The 20262-nt window shown below is 41.2% G+C and overlaps 1 protein-coding gene across 1 annotated transcript in view; it reads left to right on the top strand.

Moving 5' to 3' along the window:
- Positions 1–864: 864 nt before the first annotated feature.
- The window catches only part of GALNTL6 (polypeptide N-acetylgalactosaminyltransferase like 6), a 1725164-nt gene continuing 1705766 nt past the window's right edge, over positions 865–20262 (top strand). Inside the window, exon 1 of the mRNA XM_067040058.1 lies at positions 865–1148. The gene's annotated coding sequence lies outside the window, so the exon portion shown is untranslated. The remainder of the gene's footprint in view (positions 1149–20262) is intronic.

The raw sequence follows: 20262 nt of genomic DNA, 5'->3' as shown, positions 1-20262 counted from the left end.
GGCAGGACGGAGGTCCCTCCCCGCTGCTGACCAGGGACGTCGAGCGGCGCTGAGCCTGGGGTGGCCCTGCGTCCTCCAGAGGCCGCGCCCTCGCCAGCCTTCTGAGGACCCCCCCGCCACACACAGGGGAGCAGGCTGGCCACCGCCCCGCTGAGGTCCACCCACTGCCGCTCCCGGGAGCGATGGGAGGGAGGGTCACTCTTCTCTTTCCCTCCCTCTGTCCCAGTCCCCTGGACACAACTGGCTCAGGCAGGGCCTGCGGCAGCGGGGACAGTCAGGGCTTGGGGTTGACGCATGTCGCCGGGCCACCAGCGAGACTCCGGGCCGGAATGGGAGGCTGAGGTCTAGGGTCCCGAGTCCTCCTAAGTGGGGTCCGGGGGTGGGAAGGACGGAGACAGACGGCGCCAGGGGGCGGGGTTGGGGGGGGTGTCCCAGACGCACTCACCTGTAGGCGCCCGGGTCCCGGAAGGCCCTGTCCAGCCCTCCGCTCGCCGGCCTCGGGGCCTCGCCCCCGGGGGAGGGGTCACGCCGGGCACACGGCTCCTCCGCACGTTTTGCGCGCGCAGCGCACGGGCTCCCGGAGGTGCTGGGAGCCGCGCGCCGAGTCCAGTCAACGCCGCGAGCGCAGCTGCAGCTCCGACTCCGAGCTGAAGGGCAGGCGGCGCTGTCACCTTCTTGGAAGTGTGCGCGCTCGTCAGGCTGCGCTGCCGCGGGCTGAGGCGCTGGAAAAAAGCCGCCCCCCTCCCTGGGCCTCGCGCTCCTTCAGGGCTGGGCCGCGGCGCAGGATGCCGGGCCCCCCGCCCCCTCGGTTCAACACCAGGAGGACTGCAGCCAAACCGCCAGGGTGCCGGAGGTGGCCCCGCGGGGACCATGGGGTCGTCTAGGCCCCCGTCGGTGGCCTCGCCCCCTCAACCTCTCGGTGGGTCGGGGGCCTGGTCCTGCCCACTGCCCGGGACCACGTAGGTCACCCGCACCTCGGAGGTGCCTTTCCGCCCCTGGACCTTCTGGTCACGGACACTGTCCCAGTCGGTGGAGGCGGGCTTCTCAGTGGCCCAGACACAGTGTCTGCAGGAGGTGGTTCTGCATCACGTCCAGGATGACCCCAAGTTCATCGAAGTAGCACCCGAGGGCCTCAGGGCTCCTTGAAGGTAAGGGTTGACACAGGTGATGTCCAGGTTCCAGATGGGCCATAGATCCTGTTGCCAAACCTCAGCACACACGGTTCTGGCCCATCTCCCTGTCCAGGCGGTCGCCCATGTGGTCCGTCTGGTCCTGGTGGACCCGGGAAGAGATAAGCTTGGACAGCTGGCCTGAGCCCGCAGGGCCCTCCCGTGGCCGCTCCGAAATGACGCCGTCCCAGCCTGTCTGGCTCTGACGGGACTCAGGGATGTTCTTGGTGACAGCCTCGCAGCGGGTGGAGACAAGGCCTGTAGAAGAAGCTGCTGGCTTGTGGCCCCTCGTGCGAGGCGTTCACGTGGCTGTGAGGCCCCACGTGGTCTTGTGCAGGCGTTCTGGGCAAAGAACTCCAGCTCGGGCTTCTCCTCCGCGTGGCTCTGAACAAGGGCTGCCTCTCGCGTGGATTCCTTATGCATTAGGCTTAACGAACATCACATGGCCCTGGCGGTAGTTTTTTGGAATTTCTTTTTATTTTCCCTGTGACGGCAGTTCCCTGATAGTTTAAATCAAAGTTGTGAATTTGGAGATCTCTGGCTTTTTCCTTCTTGTAAAGTTAGAAGCAATGCTTATTCCTACTTTTACCATATTAGCTGAAACTGGAATTCTTATTTATTTTTTATAAGGTTTAAACGATTTTCAGGTGACAAGTATTGTGAAATCAAGCTAGTGAAATTCTTATATTTATACAAACAATTATGGCTGTTGGCACTCGTAATGGTTATATTTTTATAATTTTCAGTTACTGTTGAAGAACGTATGCCATTTTTATTCTCTTAATACCACGAATAACTTGAGCTCAAAATTATTTCTGATACTTCTGGTGCATCAGACTTAGTGTTAGATTGTGTTTGACCAATGAGAGGAAACTTGGCCTTAAATGTCGTATGGCATCAGTTGAAAATTATGAGCAGAAATTTGAGAGGAGGTAGAGAAGTTACAGAAGTAGATGGTATAGCAGGCAAGCAGTGACTGAAATTGTGAAAATGGAGGTGCGTATGGAAGGGATACATTTTATTTTATTTATTTATTTATTTATTTTTTTGCGGTACGTGGGCCTCTCACTGTTGCGGCCTCTCCCGTCGCGGAGCACAGGCTCCGGACGCGCAAGCGCAGCGGCCATGGCTCACGGGCCCAGCCGCTCCGCGGCACGTGGGATCTTCCCAGACCAGGGGTCGAACCCGTGTCCCCTGCATCGGCAGGCGGACTCTCAACCACTGCGCCACCAGAGAAGCCCCTGGAAGGGATACATTTTAAATCGAACTTGGACAGGTTAAAGTGTTTGCACTGGGGAGGCCTGAACATTCTTAGGAGAAGGAAATAAAAATTTTAAAGAATGCAGGAGAGTGGTTAAGTGTTAGACGTCATGTAATTTCCATGGAATTACCTTCTTACAGGGAGGAAGAATTGCTGGGAGATGATGAATAGGCACATTAAATGACGGTGTAATTTAACAAGAAGTTGTGGAAACCTTAGGTAATTTGGGGGGGTGGATTTCACAGCCGGCTTTGGACACAAGCTTCTGAGTAAAATTAGGCAAGTTTTAGATATGTTATGAACTTTATCTAGTATTAATTTCTTCTTATTCCAAAATTTAGTGAATCCCAGGTTGAGTGATTGTTTGTCATCTTATTCTAAAGCACATTTGATAGCTTTCTAATGTTGGTTCAACAACCATTTGCCTCATTTTACAGTCATGAGCCGGTATGTTACACAAAGCCAGGAAGCTATTTTATCTGTATCGAACGCATGTAAGCTCTAATCTAAACTCTATTGGGGAAAAGTATGTGACCAATATTTAATAGTCATTTAAAATGTCAGAGTTAAAGTAACATACACTTGAGGTGACTAGAAGTTACATTGTCTAGTCTCCTTTTTAATTTGTTTATTTAAAAACCATTAGATATGCTCAATATTAGGCACAAAATTCTGTCTTATACATTCAATTTGAGAAAATTATATGCCAGTTATCATTTTCGGAAAATATCTATGTAAACCAAGAAGATGTCCTTTCTCTCTAATAGCCCAGAACATACTCTTTCTCTGCAATAAACCAAAAGTCCATTCCACTCTTTTAATAAGACTTAAAAGACAAAGATACTGATTTTATGTCTCTCTATATATTTATGTCTATCTATCTGTGTATATATATATATATATATATATATATATATATATATGTAAGAGAACAAGTACCACCAATCATTTTTTACAGAGAGTGAAGTATTAATCTGAGAGCCTATCCTGAGTCACAGAGTTCATTTTCTTTGAGGTTTTTTATACTGATTACTGCTAATTGTTAGGAAAATTTATTCCCTCCATCTTCACTTAAATGTCTATTACTTTTAAGCCTAAGGATCAACTACCACAGAAACATATCTGAAAATCCGCTCTAGCAAACCAAGCCACGGTGACTGGCTTTGCCATTGTTCACTCACATTTTAGAGATATCTGATGGCAGGAGAAAGCATGGTGAAGGGGAGGCAAGGGTTCCGTGGCAGTCAGTGTAAGGAAAATAGTGTAGGAGCTTTAGGAATGTAACACTGCTCACATCCTGCACCTGAGGTGTGCGCGCGGCTGTGCTGCATTGTGGGGAGTGGGTTTGTTTGCTGGGGTTACCGTAACAAACGTTACAGACTAGGTGACTTAACAGAAATTTGTTTCTCACCATTCTGGCCGCTGGAAGTCCTAGATGGAGGTGTGGGCAGGGTTGCTTTCTCCTGAGGCTGCTCTCCTTTTGCGGACGGCTGTGTTCTCTCTGCTCCTTCACGCGGTCGCCCTTCTGTGTCTCTGTGTCCGAATCTCCTTTTCTTACAATGACAGCAGTCATATCAGATTAAGAGTCCACCCTAGTTACCTCATTAGAAGTTAATAACCTCTTTAAAGAATGTATCTTTATATACAATCACATTCTGAGGTACTAGGGATTAAGACTTCAACATATGAAATTTGGGGAGACAATTCAGCCCATAGCAGGGATATATAGGGGTATCCAGAAAGTATGTATAGATCTGTTAGTGTTTTAGAATGATTATCACAAAGGGGCTGCCGTTTATTTGTAGGACCTATGGGAATGGTTTAAAAATTTAGTTTCCGAAGATAAACTTGTGCTGTAAAACACATGTATTTAATGTAAAATACTCTGTATTTACTTATACAAAGTATTTCTATGTTGTATACCAGATAATTTTGCTCAGAAAAATAGGTCTGATAAAGAAAATTAATCTGTATAGCTGGGGAGAAAACGTTTTTTTATGGTGAGAATGCTTGCAGTTTTCACATGTTGCAAGTTGTTTCATATCCTGTGCACTTAAATACAATGTGGAGTCTGGCATTTCTAAAGTTTTCTCTCTTAGCAGTTGGTAAAAACAACCTTGCTTAATAGTAGGCTTAGAAATCATACATGTAGTGAAAAGAACAAGAGTTTGACTATTTTATTTAGTAGGTGTGTAACTGGAGATCATAAATTAACTTCTCAGGGCCACGGTTTAACTATCCCTAAATTCGGAATAATTACATCACCCTTGTAAGCATTGAGGTTGTGATTTTGGACAGGATAATTCTTGTTCTGGGGGCTGTCCTTTGCATGCTGTGGCGTTTAGCAGCCCCTCTGTCCTCTACCATCGCTATGCAAACAGCACTACACTCTCACTCCCATTTGTGACCATCAGAGCTGTCTGCAGGTAATGCCAAATGTCCCCCTGGGAGGTAAAGTCAGCCCTCAGTGAGAGCCACTCACCAGCCTGTGTGGCGGAAACAAACGTCCCCGTCTGATGAAAAAGGCAATGGTTGCACGTGAAGTCATACACCTGAGATAGTTTTAAGATCTGCTCCACTGAAGCTTTAAAAAAGTTACAATTGTTCTTTCTTAAACCTCTGTAACTGAGATAAAAGCCTAAACTTTTCAAGAAAATTATTAGAGTGTTTCATTTAGAAAGCAGTCGGGGTTTTGACCAGAAGTCTTTAGAGGACTCGAGATAAACTCTTGGGTTTCCAGGGAGGAACAGATCTGTCACCTCCTTCCACTATAATCCTCATCCTCAGAGATGCCTCCAGTTCAGTCATTCAAAGAGAAGTACAGGATAGTTGTGCACCTGTATAGATAGTTGAGGCACCTAAGAGAGAAAAGCCACAGTCACGCTATTTGTTAGAGGGATAAGGACCTTAGCATAGGAAAGGAAAGGTTTGCACAGCCTTTGCAGGTACTGATGGAAGAGACACCAGTGGTCTCGGTTCAGAAGCATGGAAGCAGGTGTGCTCTAGAGCCGTCTGGAGAGCCCCAGAGCTCCGGCATCTGCTGTCACATCAGTGTGCCCCTGCTTCCAGAACAGCGGCTTCCCTCCTGCAGTCACTGCCTTCCAGATCTCACGTGGCTGCCTCTCAGTATCAGACTCTGACCAGAGACCTTCTGGGGAAAAGCACACTGGTGACCGGTTTCCCAGCTTCTCTTGTGAAATATGGAGAGCATGGAAGGGGGTAAGATGGAAGATGATTCAATAACAGGCAAAGAACTCCATCCAGTTCTTGGAAACAACCTAAATGTCCATCAACAGAGGAATGGATAAAGATGTGGTACATGTATACAATAGACTTACTCAGCCGTAAAAAGGGATGAAATTGGGTCATTTGTGGAGACGTGGATGGACCTAGAGACTGTCATACAGAGTGAAGTTAGTCAGAAAGAGAAAAACAAGTATCGTATATTAACGCATACATGTGGAATCTGAACAAATTGGTATAGACGATCTTATTTACAAAGCAGAAATAGAGACACAGATGTAGAGAACAAACGTATGGATACCTAGGGGGATAGCGGGGGTGGAATGAATTGGGAGACTGGGACTGACATATACACACTACCATGTATAAAATAGGTAACTAATGAGAACCTGCTGTTTAGCCCAGGGAACTCTACTCAGTGCTCTGTGGTGACCTAAATGGGAAGGAAATCCAAAAAAGAGGGGATAGATGTATACGTATGGCTGATTCACTTTGCTGTACAGCAGAAACTAACACAACATTGTAAAGCAACTAGACTCCAATAACATTTTTTAAAAAGTCAGATCCCAAACTTGGCCACTTTTCCCATTGAATTCAGTATTTAAGAGGGTGTGCCAACCTTCCGACTTCAACATGTAGCTCACCCTTGTGCAGACGGAGACCTACTTGGTCTCAAAGTGTTGCCACCCAGCTGGCACCATGACTGTACTTCAGTGGGCTCTTCCATGCTTGTGCCCCTCATCTGGGGTAAGGGGACATTAATAAGATTAGGAGTTAGTGAGCATAAGTCCATTGTCATATTCCTTCATTATGAAATGAGGTCCTTGGTCAGAAATGATGCTGTTTAGAAAACAGCATTGACAAACAAAGCATTCTTTAAATACAGGATGGGCAGGAAGGAAGATGCCTATCTACAGAAGATGTTTATTCCAGTGAGGATCAGCTGCTGCCTATTCTGTTATGAAGAGCTTAAATTTGATAAACTTGTCACCAGTGACTGCTCTCTGCTTATGTTGCCCTATTAGGGCCCATCTTATGCACAAGATTATGGAGAGTCTTCTCTGCAGGGTTGCTGTTTTGGGTGTTCATAGGGACACAGATACTTTGGTATACGTTCTTAAAAGTCTATCAACATCTCTTCCTCAGACCTACTTGTTACCAGATTTTCTTGTTTTTTTTTTTCCCCGTTTACTTTTATTGCTATATAATTGACATATAGCACTCTGTAAGTTTAAGGTGTACTTATATCAGTGACCAGATTTTCAGTTGTCACTTATTTGTCTCTCACTTTGATGGTTAATTTTATGTGTTAGGTTGGCTGGGCCACAGCACCCAGTGTCTGGGAGGGAGTTTTTTTGATGAGATAAAGTCAGTGGACTTTGAGTAAAGTGGATGATCCTCCATAATGTGGGTGGCTCTCACTCAATCAGTTGAAGGCCTTAATAGAACAAAGACTGACTTCTCGCAAATAAGAAGGAATTCTGACAGCAGGCAGCCTTTCCAAATGAACTGCAAAATTGATTCTTCCTGTACATCCACCCTGCAGATTTTGGACGTGTCTGCTCCATAATTGCATGAACAAATTCCTTAAAATCAGTTAATATCTCCCCTCTCTGTCTCTCTGTCTCTGTGTCTCTGTGTCTCTGTCTCTCTGTCTCTCTCTGTTCTGTTTCTCTGGGGAACCCTAATACAATTACTGTCAAGATGGTGAATCAGTGTAGATTGGGACCTCTAGCCATTTCACCTTAAAGGCAAAACTTACCACCCAGGTGTGATTCTCCAAGTGCTGCACACAGAGAGGATTTCCTTCTTCTGTGTCCTTCAGGGACATGCTGATGGGGCTGTGATGTTACAACTGTTCCCTTCCTGCTGGTGCCATACAAGACAGAACTATATTTGAGTAAGTTCTTGGTTGAATATATTGCACATATTCTCTCCTTTTCATTCTCTTAGTGATATCTATTAATGAACAAAAATCCTTAAATTTAAAGTAGTCAAATTTATTATTTTTTCATTTATGTTTCATATATGTATTTCATATATATTTTTTCAGTGATTTTTTCCTGTTTATTAAAGCTTTACCTATCTTGGATTCATGAATATTGTTTTCTATATTTTATTAAAAATGTTTTGAAGTCCTGGTAATGGAAGTGTGGGAAAGTCAAGCAAATCCCTCAAAACAAATATGCAACTAGACAAAATTATTTTTAAAAATTTCAGGGCACTAGAAATCAACCAAAGGCGATGAGAAGTTGAGAAGTGAATATACATGAAAACTGCTAGTGGGAAGTTTGTGGCTTTCTTGCTTGGATGCTGTCCCATCTTGCTACTACCTCACCCTCACTCCCAGCTCAAGCTACAGACACCTGCCCTCTCTTTCTGGCTGGAAAGGATAGACTCACTTCAGTGTGGCTGATAGAGCAGCTAAAATGTTATTTGGGGAGTGAGAGGCCCATAGATAGACTGAGTTTACAAACCTTCTATGCCTCCCTGCTGACTACTAACCAGTGCCTATTGGACACCCCAGATAACCTAGAGAAAATTTGAAGCCTGAAGGAATTTGTAAACTTGCTGAACCATTCAATGTGCCCCTCAATCCACAAACTACTGAGAAGGCAAAGGGTAGAAGCCTCATTGGCATAAAATGCCTTAGCATAGCAACCGCTCAAATCACTGCCTGCTAAACTGTGAAGACACAGGGGAAGCAGTTGGGGTGCTGGACTTAAACAAATCAATATGAAACAGAGTAGAGATATCAGGGGTTGTACATTGTGGGGTAAGATATTTCACATTTGAAAATCAGGCAAGGTTACTGCTTACTAAAACCAACAACATTTAGAAGAACAAAACAAAATCCAGAGGTGCTACAAAACAGAGGTATACATGTGGACCATTTTGATTCAGTGATTTTATTAGAAATCTTAGTGCAAGAAGGCAAAAAGGGAAAAGGACTTGATTTTAGCAAGGTAGTATATTTCTGAAAACTACAATGTGATATACAGAGTCAATTGTATTTCTCTCATATACAAAAATTTCAAAAAGAATATTTTAATTGTTCATTTACAATAGTGTATAAATATTTAGAAATAAATTTAACATAAGAAACACAAGATCTGCACACTGAAAACTACAATTCATTTCTGAGAGACATTGTACAAAATAAAACAATAGTAGAAACATAAGATTTTTGCTTACAGAAAGTTGATGGGCATGGGGTAGAAATCATGGGGAAATATGAATGAGGTAATTGGTATGAGAGGGGAGACACTAGTTGGAGTTTAGCTTTTTTCATTTCTCTGACTGTTAGAACCATGGCATTTTGTCATATATGCTAAGGAAATAGTTAATGAAAATCAAACAGTTATGGAGGAAGCCCCGAGTGGAATGCACTCAGTAGCACATAAGTCTGTCTTCTAAATGAATAATGTAACTACACTCAAGAGGTTGGAGAAGGAAAGAACTAACTTAAGTGTTGTTGGGAAACAATGTTTTGACTATATATTGTAAGTCAAGGAGAAATAAAGCATAAACAAATATATACTGTAGTGAGTTCTGAATCCAATTTATGTGCACACTAGTGTTAAACTAATAAGAAACATGTATAGTGGATAATGGCAGTCAGTTTTCTCACTGCCAGGGAACAAGTGGAAAGAGGGAAGATTAGAACAAACCCTAGTGTTGGATTGAGATTGGAGGTATTGCTATGAATGTAAGGTTTTTTGTTAGTTTGTTTCTAATAAAAAAAAAAAAATCACACAGATACAGAGATACAACATATATACACGTGTGTTAGTACATACATTCATTTCCTAGCTTTATCTGCTGAGACTAAAAGCAATAGCACCCAGAAGCAACAGGTAAGTCTAGGACCCAGGTTGGATTTCTAAACACCATTATCCAATTAGACATGCCAGAGCTCCTTAAGGAAATTCTTAAATGCAGTGATGGGGCAGAGAAAAGTCCGAGGTGAAACTGGAACAGCCTAGGGTGCCAGCAGGCAAAGAAGTGCTCAGAAATGATGGTGACAGGTTGAAGGGACACAAGAGGCACCTGAACGAGTTCCCAATGACCAAAGCTGGAATAATGTGAACAACACATTAATAATGATAATATTCACCTATTACCTATAAAATAAGATAAATATCAGTTAGTTCATGTTTATATAAGTGAACTAATAAAAAACTAAATGGGGAAGAAAGAACAACTCTTCCCTACAGTAGAATTCTAATAATTGAAGGTAGAAATAATGAGGGTACTAGAAAATCACCATGAGGCAAACAGTTCTGTAATACATGTCATAGACAAGGTTGATTGATGGCTGCTAAGATTACCTGGAAAAAGTGTGATGAAAAATAAAATAATTGTATAGTCTACAAGTATCTCCCCACAAGGGACTTGTTAAAGGCAAACCTATGTAACTTTACAGTGGAGAATCTCAGGCAGAGAGCAGTTATACCGACTGATCAAGGTGGCGAGAAGTAAGGGCATTGGTACCTCCTGACAGAACACACTGAGAGAGCACGGTTTCATTTCCATGGCATTGCTGCCAGGATGTCTAAGGGCAATCCAAAGGTGAGAAAAACTGCAGGCCACCCTAAACTGAATATCCAGGTATTTCAGCACTGTCAGAAAAGAATATCTTTTTTCCTATTAAATTGCCTTGATTTTGTTGAAAATGGACCACGTATATGCGTGCATCTATTTCTGGACCCTGCTCTACTATTTTGGTGTAAATGTCTACCCATGTGTCATTAGCATGCTGTCTGGATTATTGTAGCTTTAAAGTAAGTCTTGAAATCATTTTAACGATATTGATTCTTCTAATCCAAGAACATGGTATATCTTTACATCTGATTGTGTCGTCTTCAGTTTCTTTCATCACAGTCATAGTTTTCGGAGTACAGGTCTTTTGCCCCCTTAGGTAGGTTTATTCCTAGGTATTTTAATCTTTTTGATGTGATGGTAAATGGGAGTGTTACCTTAACTTCTTGTTCTGATCTTTCATTGTTAATGTATAGAAGTGCAACAGATTTCTGGGTATTAATTTTGTATCCTGCAACTTTACTGAATTCATTGATGAGCTCTAGTAGTTTTCTGGTACTGTCTTTAGGATTTTCTATTTATAGTATCATGTCATTTGCAAACAGTGACAGTTTTACTTCTTCTTTTCCAATTAGGATTCCTTTTATTTCTTTCTCTTCTCTGACTGCCATAGCTAGGACTTCCAAAACTATGTTTAATTATAATGGTGAGAGTGGACATCCTTGTCTTGTTCATGATCTTAATGGAAATGCTTTCAGTTTTTCACTGTTGTGTATGATGTTAGCTGTGGGTTTGTCATGTGCGGCCTTTATTATGTTGAGGTATGCTCCCTCTATGGCCACTTGCTGGAGAGTTTTTTTTTTATCATAAATGGATGTTGAATTTTTTCAGTTGGTTAAAGTACTCTATTTGTTCTTTATTTTCTAAATTGTATTAGCCAGTCTCAGTCCTTTGGATTTCCATGTAAATGGTAGAATCAGCTGGTCAGTGTCTGTGGAACATTCAGATGGAAATATGATAGGAATTGGCATGGAAACTACAGAGACATCTGAAGAGTACATACCTTTAAAATACTGTCTTTCAATATGTGAGACATCTCTTTCTTTTTTAGGTCTTGAATTCCCCTTCCCAGTGGTTTGCTCTTCTCAATATACAGGTCTTGAAAATACTGTGTTAAGTTTTCACTAAGATTTTCATGGTTTGGAGGTGGCTCTTTGTCACTTTGAACTCATGGAGCATCTTCAGAACTAAAATTCCTAGCCTGCTCTGCTAGCAGAGTTCTTGTTCCTGTCGAAAAGGATGGCGTTTATTAGAAAGATACGCTATTACAGTGTGCATCTCTTTGTGCAGTGGTGACTAAAAAGAGGGCTGAAGCAACAAGGCATGTGTCTCCTTCAGCGTCCCCATCCTGAGAGAGAAGAGGCTGCCACGTTTCTGTGTGAATGACCAAGCAGGGGGCCTTTGTTGTATGACTTAAAAACTGTGCAGCCATGAGGGAGATCCCAATATATTTCTCAGTTTCCAACTCAGCCCCACTGTGTTTATATTTATAATTGCTGGAAACTCCTTCCAAATTCTAAAAGGATATCTTATTAGAATTTTAGCTTTTCATTATGTTGTGAGTTTTGTCTTTTTTTTTTAAACATCTTTATTGGAGTATAACTGTTTTACAATGGTGTGTTAGTTTTTCCTTTACAACAAAGTGAATCAGTTATACATATACATATGTTCCCATATCTCTTACCTCTTGCATCTCCCTCCCTCCCACCCTCCCTATCCCACCCCTCTAGGTGATCAGAAAGCACAGAGCTGATCTCCCTGTGCTATGCGGCAGCTTCCCACTAGCTATCTAATTTACATTTGGTAGTGTATCTGTGTCCATGCCACTCTCTCACTTCGTCACAGCTTACCCTTCCCCCTCCCCATATCCTCAAGTCCATGCTCTAGTAAGTCTGTGTTTTATTCCCATCCTACCACTAATCTCTTCATGACATTTTTTTTTTCTTAGATTCCATATATATGTGTTAGCATACAGTATTTGGTTTTCTCTTTCTGACTTACTTCACTCTTTATGACAGACTCCAAGTCTGTCCACCTCATTACAAATAACTCAGTTTCATTTCTTTTTATGGCTGAGTAATATTCCATTGTATATATGTGCCACATCTTTTTTATCCAGTCATCTGTCGATGGACACTTAGGTTGCTTCCATGTCCCAGCTATTGTAAATAGAGCTGCAATGAACATTGTGGTACATGACTCTTTTTGAATTATGGTTTTCTCAGGGTATATGCCCAGTAGTGGGATTGCGGGGTCGTATGGTAGTTCTATTTTTAGTTTTTTAAGGACCCTCCATACTGTTCTCCATAGTGGCTGTATCAATTTACATTCCCACCAACAGTGCAAGAGTGTTCCCTTTTCTCCACACCCTCTCCAGAATTTATTGTTTCTAGAGTTTTTCATGATGGCCATTCTGACTGGTGTGAGATGATATCTCATTGTAGTTTTGAATTGCATTTCTCTAATGATTAATGATGTTGAGCATTCTTTCATGTGTTTGTTGGCAATCTGTGTATCTTCTTTGGAGAAATGTCTATTTAGGTGTTCTGCCCATTTTTGGATTGGGTTGTTTGTTTTTTTGTTATTGAGCTACATGAGTTGCTTATAAATTCTGAATATTAATCCTTTGTCAGTTGCTTCATTTGAAAATATTTTCTCCCATTCTGAGGGTTGTCTTTTGGTCTTGTTTATGGTATCCTTTGCTGTGCAAAAGCTTTTAAGTTTCATTAGGTCCCATTTGTTTATTTTTGTTTTTATTTCCATTTCTCTAGGAGATGGGTCAGTGAGTTTTGTCTTTTAATAGTTTCTTCATGTGTTTTACTGAAAAGGTGGTAGAGAGAGTTTTGGTTTCTGGTTTAGAAATGTGTGTGGTAAAGGGGAAAGGTGGGGAAGGGATAGATTGGGAGCTTGGCATTGACTTATACACACTGCTCTATTTAAAATAAATCACCAACAAGGACCTACTGTATACCACAGGGAACTCTGCTCAATATTCTGTAATAACCTAAATGGGAAAAGAATTTGAAAAAGAATAGATACATGTACATGTATAACTAAATCACTTTGCTGTACACCTGAAACTAACACAACATTGTAAGTCAACTATAGTCCAATATAAAATAAAAATTAAAAAAAAAAGAAATGTGTGTGGTGCCCAAGACAAGGTGAGCTACCAAACCTTGACTGCAAGCTGAAGGGTGAATAGAAGTTAAAGGTAAGTGGGAGAAGGAATAAAGCAGGATGAGGGAAAAACGTGCACAAAGTCAAAGGACATTTCAACTAAAAATTTCTGTCTTCTAATTAGTGTCTTTTGCTGCATTTCATGTATCTGTGTGTGTCTCTTAAAATCACTTTTATGAGAAAAACGTAAATATTGAAATAAAATGTAATTATAGTATATAAATTTTAGCCATTAAAGAAAGCAATAACAATTGTATTTTATTTGAATTTTGGCACATATTTTTTCATATAAAATTGCTAAATTATGGTTTATTATTCATTTAATATTTTATATAAAATATAAGATACTTGAAAAATAAGCTATAAAATAGAACCAAATAATACTATTGCCAATGTATGATATTTCAGTTTTTTATGGATTAAACATGTTTTTTATAATACTCATCTGGGACCCTGAGCTCTGTAATCTGTTTTTAGGGAGAATGTATTAGGTTTTTTTTTTTTTTTAACCTACCAATAGAGCATGCAAGAAACACATTTCCCCACGATGGACCCACTAGTGTTAAGAAAATAGTGTCGACTGAAAAAAACACACAGCCTAACAGTTGAAAATTATGGTTTATCTGACAGACAAAACTGAGGACTTAAGCCTGGGATGCAGCATCTCAGATAGCTCCGAGGGGCTGCTCCCAAGAGGTAAGCAAGGAGCGAGGATCTACAGGGGTTTTTGCAAACAAGACCAGGTAGTTGGAACATCAAAAGATTACTGTTAATTAAAGAAAGCCAGCTATCTGAAGTTAAGGAATTTAGCAGTTTGCTATGTATGGGAAGATGCAAGAGTCTGGGCTCACAGGAATCATTCCTTTGAGGTGCACCTCAGCTCTCTGGGGCCTGTGTCCTGTGCTTTCCTATCCTGAGTCCCCTCGAGATGCACCATGGTGGGGGGCTGCAGTGGCTGAGGCCTTGATGGCCGGCATCCTGTCTCCATCCTGAGTCCCCTCAGGGCTCACCGTTTGGGGCAGCTGCAGTGGCTTGATGGCTGCAACAGCCTTTGTTTACTGATATGTTAGGTGACCTTTTTCATTCACAATAAGTATGTCTTTGCTGTTGTCTTGTTGGTCCTGTAATGAGGAGAGAATCTGGTCTCAGTAGTTCTTAACCTGATGTGATACATTCAGGTATTCATTATGCATTTCTCAGAGACCTCTATGTGGTTGTATAGGAATTTACTATTTTGTTTTTAAAACAAACAAAAAAAGCAAACCAAAGAGTACAGTGGGGTGCATCTTGATCATGATCACCCCTGAAAGGTTTATCTCTGGATAAACAGCCTATACCTTGGGTCTGACCCACCCGGCTGAGGTCCAGTTGTCTGCCTTATCCCTTCACCCACAGCACAGCCAAGTCCTGACAGGGTCCTCACTACATGTGGGCCCATCTCACCCCCTGGATGTCCTCCTCATTTTATAGGGTATGGAGCATGTGTGCAGGGAGGTTCGTGGCTCACATTGATGGCTGTGAATCTGGTACAAGACCGTCTCGGTGGGGATCCAGTGTCTGCACCTGTAGCCTCTCCACTGCTCTGTTTTGGAGCCTCCTAATGGCCTTCTCTCAGTTTGAACCCTCTGTCAGTGAGAAAAAATACATTTTCCCAAGAAGCTTATTATTTTCAACTCAGATGCAGGTCTGTTTTAGAGGATAGTGAACATACACTGAAGTTTTGTACGTTTTTCACTTGTTGTTTCAGGCGTGACACGCCTCAGAGAATTCTCAGAGATACATTGTCTGCCTGTGGAGGAAGAGAGTTTTTAAATATTGTAAGGCTCAGAGAGAAGTCCTAACATTTTCAACTGGAGAATTTCAGGCTTAGAACATAAAATCCTAATCAAGTTTCAATTCATCTGTTTTTCATTCTTGCATTAATTAACAGTTAAGAAATAAGTAGTGCTTTTTGAAACTGGGAGAATTTGTTAGTTCCTTTATTCTTTTCCTCAGTGATTAATCCTTTGTCAGAATACTCTAGAAATCTTATATCTCATAATATCCTGACAATTAGATCACAGATGGAATGTTCTTTGCTAGATGTCTTATTTCACAAAAATGCTCTACTCCTCTGGTCTCGCTTTTTATAGCATCTGTTTTTCCAGGATGGGTAATAAGCTTCTTGTGATAAAAATTTATTTGGAGAAAGAACATTTTAAATGAAATATATTTGACAGACACATTTGCTAACACTGACTTTCTTTGAGTTTACAAACTGGGCTTATTCATGTCTGATATCTGTGCAGGCAATTGCACAGGGCCACTGCCAGTCACTCTGAAACTTTTTACATTGATCCCCACCGAATTCCCCAAATAAATGGTGAAATTTGGTAGCAAAAAAAAAAAAAGAAATATCTTACTTATCCTTTCCTGTTACTTCTTTGAAATCAACTTATTGTGTGATCATTAGGTGTAAGATTTTATGTGAAACAAACAAAAACTCATCTTTGCTAACTAAGGAATTATGTGTATTCAAAAGTAAGTTTGTACAAGGCAAAAAATGTGATGTATGTACCTCAAAGAGTTGTGAGAATTTAATAGGTAAATGAGAAGAGATCATAATTCAAGAAAAGAGTACAAGTGTCAGCTGGGGTTTGGAAAAAGATATGATTTGTACCAATCCATTTAGTTAAAAGAAAATATTTACTACATCCATGCATTTCTCTAGGACTTGGAAGAAAATGCTAAACGAGGCACAGTCCTTATCTAAAGAAATTGTCAGCTTACTGGAAAAAACAGAGGCATAAACAGAAAAATACAGAACAGCTCATACAATTAGAAATTAGAGTAAGAAGGTTAAGGGCTCCTCAGGAGATTGCTCTAAGTAGGAAACAAGGAATAGATCAGGTACCTCCCTTACGTGACATATTAGCAGAGTCCTGTAGCAAGATTTTCATGTTCTTATAGTAATAACTGATGGGGAATTAGGTTAAATAACTAAGTTAAAAGATGCAGGAATTAGTAACTTCAAAAAACCATGACGGACAAGAAGGAAAATGTAATCATACAGTATCAGTCAGCATTGAACAACTTTTATTAATAAAATGTTGCAAATCCTGAAAATGGATTTAACCATAAATTTTAAACTAAAATTAGGGGAAGACAGCAGAGGGATCCTGTGTTTTGGGGAAAAGGGGACAATGACCTAAGAGACCTAAACTTCCCCCTTTTGTATTTTGGAAGGTATTCCATACTGTCTAATATTGGAAAACTAAGTAGCAGTTATTATGTAGCAATAAGAATTAAATAACAGGAGAAACATGTTGAGAATGCCCAGAGGTTGACTCTGGATGGTGAACTTTTCAGGTGGAGAGGGTGGGGTAAGGAACTGAACATTTTTTTGATGCCACCTAGAACTATTTGGCTTTTTGAACTTCATATTATCGACACAATGATAAAAAAGAAAAATTTAAAAAATAAAGGATTTTTAGGCATGAGTGATAAGTAACATTCTGGAAAGTTTAGTAGCAAAGGATTAAAAATGGAGAAAATAGCTTGAAATGATTACAAGTTATTAAAAACATTTTTTTTGGATTTGAATATCTGAATATATTTGGAGGCAGAAGAAAAGGAAACAATGGTGTTGGAAATATTAAGATGGAAAAGGAAATTCAGGCTAATTGACTGAACAAGTTACTGGACAGCAGGAAAGACTAGAATATGCATATGTGTCCATTTAATCTTAGATCTCTGCTTCCTTCAACTACTGGTTAATAACAGTAAAGAAAAAATCTGCCACCCTCCTTTTTTTTTTCCCCATTCCACTTCTGTTTGTGAATTAACAGCCTTTAAGCACACCATTGGGTTTGCATATAGTTGAAGAAAAGTTACTGGTTGAGGTGGGAGAAGTTGTAGGAGCCCGGAGTATCATCTGAAGTGTTGAAGGGAGTCAGGAAGACGGTTCTAAATGAGTGTGTAGAGTGCATATGGAAGAGGAAAGAGGTTCAGAGAGATTGTTCTGAATCCTGGGGAGAAGGCTCTCCCTGACATCATTGAGGAGAAGAGACTTGGAGAAACTAAGGGTGACAGATAACACCTGCGTATTATAGAAGAAGGAAGAAAAAGGATTGCAGGAGAAAAGGGAACACTTCCAAAGGAAGGTTCATGCACTATTTTTCTTCTTTGGATCTTTAGTTCTCCTGGAAAGCTTCATGGTTTGCTTATGGGAAAAGGGGTTCATAAGAGAATTAGCTTTTCAGTTTTCCTGCAGAAGTTCTTCATTTTGTGAACTCAGAAAAATCAAACATTTTGCATATCCATTTCTTCATCAACCTCCCTTGAGGAAACCATCTTTTACCCTCTTTTTTCTCTAGAAGTATCAATACTAAAAGAATCTACTATTGCATGTCTGGTAATTTCCTTCTTTCAAAACAAAATGGATTCTCCCCCAAATCACAGAAAATAGAGAAAATGGCTGTTCTTTTTAAATTAAGATACATCTCACTTACTTTCTTCAGCAATTTCATTGCTAATCAATCTGTTAGCTATTTTTCAAACTCCTACACTTCATATATTTGGACCAAAATGTATTTACTTGCCGTAACCCGTGCATTAAATTAGTCTGTCTCGTTTTCTTTCAGAAGATTCCTATTGGATAAAGCAGAGCAGAGTCATTGGCTTGTGTGTTTCTGCAGGTGCAGGAAAATGAGTTACAAAACACAGGTTTGTTGGCACAGACATACCCGGTTCCCATCGTGGCCTTGCCATTTATTAACTGTGGCCTCAGGATGTCATTTGTTTTCCATGAGGATGTAATATTGCCTGCCCCAAAAGAGTATTGTGAAGACTGCTCATTTATTTATCTTTCCCACACCTGCCATGGAACTCACACCTCCTGAGCAAGTCAGCTAGTGTCTCTCCCCAACTGGCTGAACGTGCTTGATGATATCTAAGTGTGGTGTGTGGCACAGTTTGGAGGCTACTGAAGAAGTGTGCCTTCCTTTTCCCCTGGAATCATTTTCTGTGAAAAGGCTACTGGCTACTGTATTCTATTTTATTTATTTGAAAATGTAGATTCTCCCTCTGTGGCCTGCCCCAACAAACTTTAGAGATTCTATTCTTTCTCTTAAGGAGCAAAAAATGGATTTTAAAGTGCTATCTTATATAGTTTCAAAAAGATGTGATTCTGTTTATAAACTGGAGACTGTATACTCACATAGCCTTTGAAGGCTGGATTGTTGTAACCATGCAGGGTGGTGGACCAAGCTGAGGTTAGGATAGGGCAGTGTGAGATGTCAAGTAAAGGCAAAACATAAAGATGAGAAATACAGATACAGTTTATTTTAAAAATCTTGAATACTTGCTCTGTGCCAGGCACTCTGCTGGTTATTAGACCAGGCGGACAATCCTCATGTCAGTGAGCTCAGGTCTAGTTCAGAGACAGAGGGACTGGGACAGCGCTTTACAAAGAGTGCTTCTGCAGAACATTTTTATACGAGTTCTGTCTGAGGAAATCCCTAGTCTTGAAGAATTTAATGAGATTTCACTGAGTGGCAGTTCCTGGAAGAAGAAAGAATGCTTGCAACCATACAGGGACTTCAAAAGATAAAGCAAGAAATATGAGCAGTGCTCAGTGGGAAGTGACCCTGTATGCCCTGCAAAGGAATTTGGGTGTTAATTTATTGGAATTGGGAAATCTGGCAAAAAGGTGGTATATGGATTCAAGAGAGGTCGGAATGAAACCGTGAAGGTACATTATGAGGCTATAATATTATTAATTAATTCTTTTGTCAAACAATTATTGATAGCTTTCAATGTGCTGGGTACCAGGTGAGGTAAAAAAAAAAAAAGTTTTTTTTAAAGACTTTAATAAAAGCAGTTACAGTGAATCACAGGGTTACTGAACATTTAGAAGGTAGAGTTAACAAGACTGTGTCATCATTTGTATCTGAGGTGTGCAGGAGGAAGGTCAGGTTTTCAGAGGTTTGAGGCTGGTTGGTTAGGATGGTTGGGTGTCGTGATGAGGGCTCCAAGTCGGCATCTGAATCTTGGGTTAATTGAGAGAGGCAACTGGTACGGTCAGAGTGGGCAAGCCAAGATGGACAGCTCAGGACACAACCAGGAAATCCAGCCAGAAAATACATGGTAGGAGTTTTCAGTCTCAGACCCATCCTAATAGATACAGAGTGAGCTGAGTGTCCTGCGTATAACACAAGTCCTGCTCTACAGAAGACAAGCACTTCAGCACTCAGGCTAGGATAAGGGACCTTGTAAGAGTTTGGAACAGAGAGGAAATTAAGAAGAGCAGGTCAGAATCAGGTGCCAGAGGACAACCATATGGCAGAACACAGCCATCTCTGTAAACTTCCTTTCTCGAGACAGTGAATGAGAGCTGACATGCCTGCAGGGGCCGTGTGTGTGTGTGTGTGTGTGTGTGTGTGTGTGTGTGTGTGTGTGTGAGAGAGAGAGAGAGAGAGAGAGAGAGAGAGAGAGAGAGAGAGAGATGATTGCATACAGCCAAAAGGTTAGGCCCTCTGAAGTATCCTTGCTGTTCTTACACCAGATGGCCACAGGCGCACATTGCTCAGAAGATTAAAAAACATTATGGCCAGGACACCCTTTTATGTGTGCAGTGACCTTTAGTTCCAAGCGGCCTGCTGTCCCGTTAATCCCTGTCCCGGAATGGAGGCTGGAGTTTCCCATGCTGACGATCTTTTCCACTGTGTAGAGAATTTGGAAATGCAGAGGGTGACTTTCTTTACCTCTGAGGCCAGAAGAATGTTTTGTGGGACCTTCCTGAGACAAAAGTTTGAAAGACTTAAAAAT

The sequence above is a fragment of the Kogia breviceps genome, chromosome 8 (assembly GCF_026419965.1).
Source record: "Kogia breviceps isolate mKogBre1 chromosome 8, mKogBre1 haplotype 1, whole genome shotgun sequence".
NCBI lineage: Eukaryota > Metazoa > Chordata > Mammalia > Artiodactyla > Physeteridae > Kogia > Kogia breviceps.
This window is presented reverse-complemented; position numbering and strand designations above follow the sequence as displayed.